Raw genomic sequence first — 7,447 nt, 5'->3', positions numbered from 1 at the left:
GCACTGGGGCTGGGCCTCAGGTGAGCACACATATCACAGGCGGCCCTCTTCACTCAGTCTGGTGCTGGACACCTACCCGGCTCCTGAAGCAGGGCAGGGCCAGGAGGTGGAGGCAGGGGCAGACACTGGGCCTTTTGTGCCCTGCTCCCCACGCAGCCCAGCCCAGAAACCCATCCCCGCCCTGGCCTCAGGGCACATGCTGCCCTCCTGGGAGAGGAAAGAATTCAGGCTGGAGTTGGGAGTTCGGCCAGTACCCTGGCTCCACAGCTTTCTGGCATAGTTTCCTTGGGCCAGTCCCTCCTGGCTCTAGGCCTGGTCTCCTCATCTCCAAAACAAGGTGTAGAGAGCTGGACTCAGGTATGGGTGGGGGTGGGGCATTAGAGAAGGGGAAGGAAAGAAAAACAGTGGTCCTGAGGGGGTTACAGTCCCCAAGGGAGACAGGACAGGAGCAGCCACCCCTCTGTTAGGTGGAAATGTGGTCTGGGTTTTTTGTCCCCTGCTTGGATAGGCCCAGACCACCCTTTAGCCTTAGCATACTTCCACAACCTACAACACACAAGCAGACACCACCTTGAACACTTGTGCACGCCTGGATACTCATCCCTGTGTGAATACACAGATGTACACATACCCCTGAACATGGACACAACTTGATCACAGATACACACATCTCAACAAATGCATACAGTAGACACCTCCACCAACATGGCCACTCACACAGACACACAGACACAAAACACCCAAAACACTCCCCCCTGAATCACACTCACCACACCTCCATGCACACCCCACAGCACCCTGCCCCCATCACACACCATACAGGCTCCAATTCTTGTGGAGGCCACTGGGGGGCAGAGTGAGGCCCTCGGGGGGCCTGGACCTGCACCCCCTTATTTCTTCCCATACCTGGGGAGCCCCTCAGGCTTGAGCCCTGCCCAGAAGCCCCCAGAAATGAGCCTGAAAGAAAGGAGACATTTGGGGGAACCTACTGTGTGCCAATTCCTGTGCTGTGTGTTTCCGTGCTGTCACAGCCACTCAAGTCAGCCTATAATGCAGTACCTAGCACATATTAGGGACTCAGAATTACTGCTCCCATCTTGAAGCCAAGGAAAATGTCCAGAGACCGGAATAGATCTCTAGTCTCTGACATCCTTCGAGGACTTCCATCGCTACAGACTTCAGATGGGTGAGGAGGAAAGGCTGTGACGGCCGGGGCAATGCCGAGGTGCACCGCCAGGGGGCGCGCTCTGCCCGGCCCCAGCGGGGGCTCCGTCGCCCCACGCACCGGCGGGTCCTTGTTCCTCCTCCTGTCCCCGCGGCCAGCTCCCCTGAGAGCTTCTCTAGGTCCGGCAGGGCGCCCCCGCAGGATGTCTCAGCTCCTCACCCCACCGGATCCAACCTCGGATAGGCTCCGGTTTCCGCCCCCTCCCCAGTCCCCAGTGGCCTCCTCTGACAGCTCCAGGCTGTAGCCACCCCCTCTGCCCGGAACCTCCCCGAAGCCCATCCCCACCCCAGGTTCCTCAGAGGCCATCCCACAGTGGAGCTCATAAAGGTGCTTGGGTGAGAGACTGACAAATAAATAGCAACAGCTCCCAGGAGCGGGCACTCCTATGCACTATGGCTTCAAGAGTTATAATCACTCAGTGTTCACAGAACCCTATGAAGCGGGTGCCACCACTTCCCCCAGTCTGCAGATTTAAAATGCTGGAAGCTCATAGAGGTTAAGTAATTTGCCCAGGATTCCAGCAGCAGTAAGTGGCAGGACAGGACCTATGGCCAAAGCTCTGAGGACTAGACAGACCCTCAACCACAGTGAAAGCCCATGTATTCTCTCCAGGATTGACGATATTTTTATTAGGGATCCACCAGCTGCCAGGCACTGTGCCGGATGTAATAAAAAGATGAAGACAGAGACACCGAGTCATGGAGCTTAATGTAGCAAGGGAAGAAGTAAAATAGTCCCAACACGTGCACCTATAGATTCATCATCGATTTGCTCGCTTACTAAAGATATACGCTCACTTGGAACCCTGTGCCCAGCATTGTGCTGGCTACACTGACCCAGGCAGGAACAGACCAGCACTGGGTGGCCCTGTTAGGGGTGGAGATGAGGGTGGGAGTCAGGACGGATAGACAATTACAGCCCTCAGTGGTGAGGGGGGAAGAATTGACAGCAGGGTCAGGCAGGGAGAACGCTAAGTAGGGAAGGCTCTGGAGCGGAGGGCATTCAAGCAGGAGTTTTTGAAGGGAAGAGGAGGGGTAGGACCCCCAGGCAAAGGGCCCACCCAGCATGTAAAGCAGTGATGAGTTTGGCACACCTGGCTGGCTTTAAGCCCAGAGGTGGGTGGGTCCTGAGTCCTGTACCCAAGAGGTGGGCAGGGACCAGCTTGTGAGTCTGACACCAGCTTAAGGACCAACTCACTCAGGAGAGCTAGGGAACTCAGAGAAGAAAAACAATGGTAAATGTCCCAGGTCCCTTTCAAGTGTCCCTCTTGTGACTCAGAGACCCCTGCTAGGAGGGATGGGCCAGCACTTTGAGGTCTTAAGGCATCAAAAAATCAACAAATCCAAACCCCAAGTCCCTGATTATTTTCCTCTGTCCTCTCCCCAATGACTTTTTCCCCAAGGCAGGGGCTCCACCACCCACTCAGTTGTGGCTCTGCCCCTCATTGCTCTCACTGACCCCATAGCCAGTCCATTTCCTCTTCCTCCAGCCAGTCAGATGCCCCATCATCTGGCTGACCCCAAGGAACTCCTCACATCCACCTCTGTCCCCTCCTGCCCTGGCTCATCGTTCCCAGCTTCCTGGGGCTCTTGGAATGAAGACCCACGCATGCTGCCTGGAAAGCCCCTGACTGTGTCTCCTCCCACCACTCTGGTTCTTGCTCTGAGAGCTCTAGTCACACTGGCCATAGTTGTGTACTTTGGACTTGCTAGGCCTCAGGGCCTTTGCACATGCTGTTATGCTCCCCACCACCTCCTCTTCCACTTGCTGAGTTAATTCCCACTCACTTATCTGATCTCTCAGGAAAACCATTCTCCATGAAGCTGTCCTTTCCCCTGCCTATGTATACGCTCTCACGGTTCTACTTACGCCTCAGCACGACCATCATTTAGAAGTCACTTTTGAGCCCTGGCTGGTATAGCTCAGTTGATTGAGTGCTGGACCGCAAACCAAAGGGTTGTTGGTTCGATTCCCAGTCAGGGCACATGGCTGGGTTGCAGGCCAGGTCCCCAGTAGGGGACACATGAGAGGCAACCACACATTGATGTTTCTCTCCCTCTCTTTCTCTCGCCCTTCCCCTCTCTCTAAAAATAAATAAAATCTTTTAAAAAATAAGTTACTTTTGAGACTGTTTGATGTTTGTATTCCCTGCTGAATTCTGATTTCCACGAGGGCAGGGACTGTCTTATTCACTGGTGACCAGTACAGGAGCTGGCACCCAAGAAGTGTCCTTTAGCAGGATGGACCTCGCTCTGCGGCTCCCTGGCTGGGTACGCTTAGGTAAGTCCCTTTCCCTCTCTGAGCTTACACGGCTCGTCCCCAGTAAAAATGCACAGGTGAGCGGCATCCTCAGATTGGGAGTGGGATGGATGTTACGAAATGCATGAATGTCGATAACTGTGGGAGCTGGCCAGTGAGTACTGAGGGGTTCATTACACATGTCTGTTTACTCTGTATATGTTTGGAATTGTCCCTAACAAAAAGCGTTTTGTATGATGCACCCGCCTGGGCTCCTCCTCGGATTGTGGTGGGGAGCCAGTGAGGGCATTTGGGAAAAGCTGCTGGAGTGGTTCTGAAGCACAGCTCTGGCTGGGGTTCTCCAAGGCTGCTTCCAGCTCCAAAGACGCGGCAGCAATGCTCTCCTGCCCACGGGGGTGCTGCTCACTGGTGGAAAAAATACCAGGGCCAAAGCACATGGTTCTGCTCTCTCCCTTAACCCGCAGCTTCAAGCACTTCAAGGTCAATTGTCTGAACCTCCAAGTAAAAAAAAGCCCCCCCATACATCATCTCTTGTTACTAGCCTCTTCTGGGCTCCCCCAGACTCTCAACCCTGCCCCCCAGTCCCAGCTGCTCTCATGCCTGGTTTGCTCCTCTAAGACGCCAGGATGGGCCTGAATCGCTTAGGGGCCCTGAGCCACAATGCCTGGCACAATGGAGGGACTGAAACACGCTAGCTGAATTGAATTGCAATGAAAATATTTTTGTGGCCTCCAAGCTTTGTGATCCTGGGCAAACGACTTCTCCTTGGCTTCCTTCTGTGTGACACAGAGTGACAATCCGTGCCCCAATAGACCTGTGGGAAGGATGCAATGAGATCATAACTATAAAGGCATTGCAAGTGCGTAGGACTTTTACCACATGCGGAACCAGACTCTTCCCCCTTGGGGCTCCCATAACTCCAGGCTTCCCTCATGCTGGACGGTGGCTGGCTGGTGACACATCTGCCTCCCAGAAAGTCCAAGAGCCAAAGGGAGGGGTTTTGGGCCAAATCATGTCCAGTCCCAGTCCCCAATGCCCAGCACAGGGCCAAAGAAAGAAATAAGGACAGAGGGAGTAAGGTGACAGGAAGCTATGAAGGGCCTGCTGGAAGTCCTAGTGTCCCTGGGGACCAGAGGGACCAGAGTGGCTGTCTGTGGGGCCTCAGCTAGCCGACAGTGCCTGGAAGGGTCCACTCTTGCCAGCGGGACACACAGGCCACAGAGGCAAATACTCCCTCTCCAGGAAGCTGGTTCTGCCACGTGGAACTGCAGGCAGGGTGTTGGAACTCAGTATAGGGTGTGGGAGGCAGCCTGTAGCCTAGGAAAGAACGGCGTTTAGAGGCAGCTCCCCAAGGCCCCCGGGACAAAATTTCAAGCCATCTGTAAGCTGAGCCCCACCCATCTGTTCAGGGGCAACCCCAGCCATCAGACAGCTCTTGCTCTGGAACGTGCTCTGTCCCCTCTTGCCCAGGCCCTGGATATTTGCTCCACCTGAGCACTCACCCGACTCCTTCCTGTGCCCAGTCACCTTTGATCGTTCAAGGTCCAACTGCAACTCTCATCTCCCTGCAGACTCTCCCAAACTTCTCAAGACAACTCCTTACACCTCCGTGGCCCCCTCGTGTTTAGTCAAATCCCCAGTGTGCCAGTACCTAGGATTCTCTCAGGGAATCCTAACAATGCTCCGCCCTGCAAGGGGATTCCATTGGCCCCATTTTACAGATTCAGATCCTGAGGCTCAGGGTGGCCAGGTGCCTTGTCAAAATTCAGAGAAGACGGAGGAAGCTCTCTTCCATCTGCTCCAGATCTTCCACTTTGGGAAAAGGAGACTTGGTTGGGTGGGCCATGACAGGGGAAAGCCACATTCAAGACCCTAGTCCCTGCAGACTGCCTGAAGGCCAGGCCTGGGTGTGGGTCCCCAGAACCAGGAGGCTGCCCAGCTCCATAGGCTGTTGGAGCCCCAAGGGTCTCAGAGATGGCTCCTTGGCCCCCTCTCTAGCTGGTGTACAGGGAGGTGGGGCCACTGCTTGTGACAGCTCTCTCACTCCCATGGCCAGTGGACAGAGGCGACCTGGCAGCCTCAGCCCCTTCCCCACCAAGTGCCTGCCTGCCTGCCTTTGCCTCTCTCTTCCTCAGTCTGGGTCTCTCATTTCTGCCTGTCATTTGGTTTCACCTTCTCCCTCTGAGTGACTCTCTTTACCAGCCTCGAAGCAACCATCTCTCTCTGTCTTGGTCTCTCTCAGCTCCAAGTCTGTCCCAGGCTGTCCCTTTTACCTCCGAGTCTTCTCTTCTTAATGTCAGTCTCTCTCTCTGTCTTATCATCACTGCCTCTGTGTCTTTGACACTGTCTCTTCATCTTGGTCCCTATCCCTGTCTCTCTGCCTCTCTACCACATTGTTGCCATTCTTGTCTCTCTGTCTTTCTCTGCCTTCTGTGTCTTTGTCACTGGTGTTGTCTCTCTCTGTCTCTGCCTCTGAGCGTATCTTTGTCATTGCTCCTTTATGTCTGTCTCCCACCCTTTTCCTGTCTCCCAGACTCTGCCACTGGCTCTCTGCCTCTCTCCCTCCCTCCCCGTCTCTGTCACTCTCTGGAGTCTCTCAGTCTCTGGCTCGGTGGAAGGCAATGCCTCCTCTATGGCGCCCCCATCCCTGGCCTGACTTGCTCCCGTGTAGGCAGCAGGAGACCCCCGGGCACCATTCCAGGGCCTGCTCCATCTGGGTGGCAGTGCTGACAGACAAGATAGGGATCAGACTTGGCTCTGTCCGGGCCTGAGGAAGGGGCACAGCCAGGCTACGCGGGGGCGTCTGGGTGCCTGCAAATGTTTGCACGTGTGCGGGTCTCCCTGGGTGGGGTGGTCTGGGTGTCTGTCTGGAGCGCCTGGGCCTGTTTATGTCTGTCTGCGAGTGTTTGTGTGTCTGTCTGTGTGGGGCTGTCTGGGTGTGAGCACCTCAGCCCGTGGGTTTCCCCGTCACCCGTGAATGCCTCCGAGAGCCCCTGTGTGTGCGTCCGAGGGCACGCACGCAGGTGGGTCCCCAAGAGTACCTGCGGTCAGGGTGCGTCTGCGAGGCTGTCCACAGGCCAGCCCCGCTGCCCGCATTCTCTCACACAGTCATCAGTGAGGGGCAGGTTCTGTCACCCTATGTGACAGGTAGAGAAGTTGACGCTCCTGACCCCCAGGCTTAGCTCTGCGGCTATGTGTGTATGCGTCTGCTGCAGCTGGAGGCTGGAGGCGGAAAGACGCGGGTCAAATCCTGCCTGACCTGACCCCAGGCAGGGTGTCCAATCTGCAGGGACAATTCTGAATTTATTCAGCAAAAATGTATCAATCAAAAACATAAAATGAACCCACAATGCTAGAAGTTAGATTAGGCACGACCTTGGGAGAGGTTCCCTGGGGAGGCCCAAGGGAGCCCTCTGGGTGCTGTAATGTCTAATATCTTGATTTGGGTGGAGTCACATGGGTATGTTCATTTGGAAAACATCATTCAAGCTGTTCATTTCAGACATGTGCATGTGATGCATACTATACGTCAATATCAAAGTTACAAAAAATGTATTGAACTCCACCTATCTGCCAGGTGTTAAATAGTAACAACAATAACATGTGTGTGTGTGCGCGCATGCGTGTGCATGTTTAACGTTTCAGAAAGTGAGTCAGTCCAGGCTCTAAGAACTCTGTCCATTCCTGACCTACTCCTTTCCTCCACTCTGTCCCAGCCAGGATGGCAGAAGGAAAGAGACCCTGGTCCTGGGCTGGATTGTTTCCCCGCCAGTCTCTCCTGGCTGTTTTCTCAAGGCAGCTCTGATTTTTCCTCTGGATTTTCAAACCAATGGGCCACTAAAGAGCATTTTTCTAGGTAACTGTTAGCATTCAATGAAGCTGGTAACGGAGCACTATGCAGCAGGACTCAGGGTGGGAAATGAGGGGTATAAGATGCCCAATGGACAGACAGCACACCTGCTT

The sequence above is a fragment of the Sturnira hondurensis genome, unplaced genomic scaffold (genome assembly GCF_014824575.4).
Source record: "Sturnira hondurensis isolate 20B ecotype Veracruz unplaced genomic scaffold, ASM1482457v3 Scaffold0022908, whole genome shotgun sequence".
In the NCBI taxonomy this organism is placed as follows: domain Eukaryota; kingdom Metazoa; phylum Chordata; class Mammalia; order Chiroptera; family Phyllostomidae; genus Sturnira; species Sturnira hondurensis.
The sequence above is the reverse complement of the archived record's forward strand: the minus strand, read 5'-3'. Positions refer to the sequence as shown.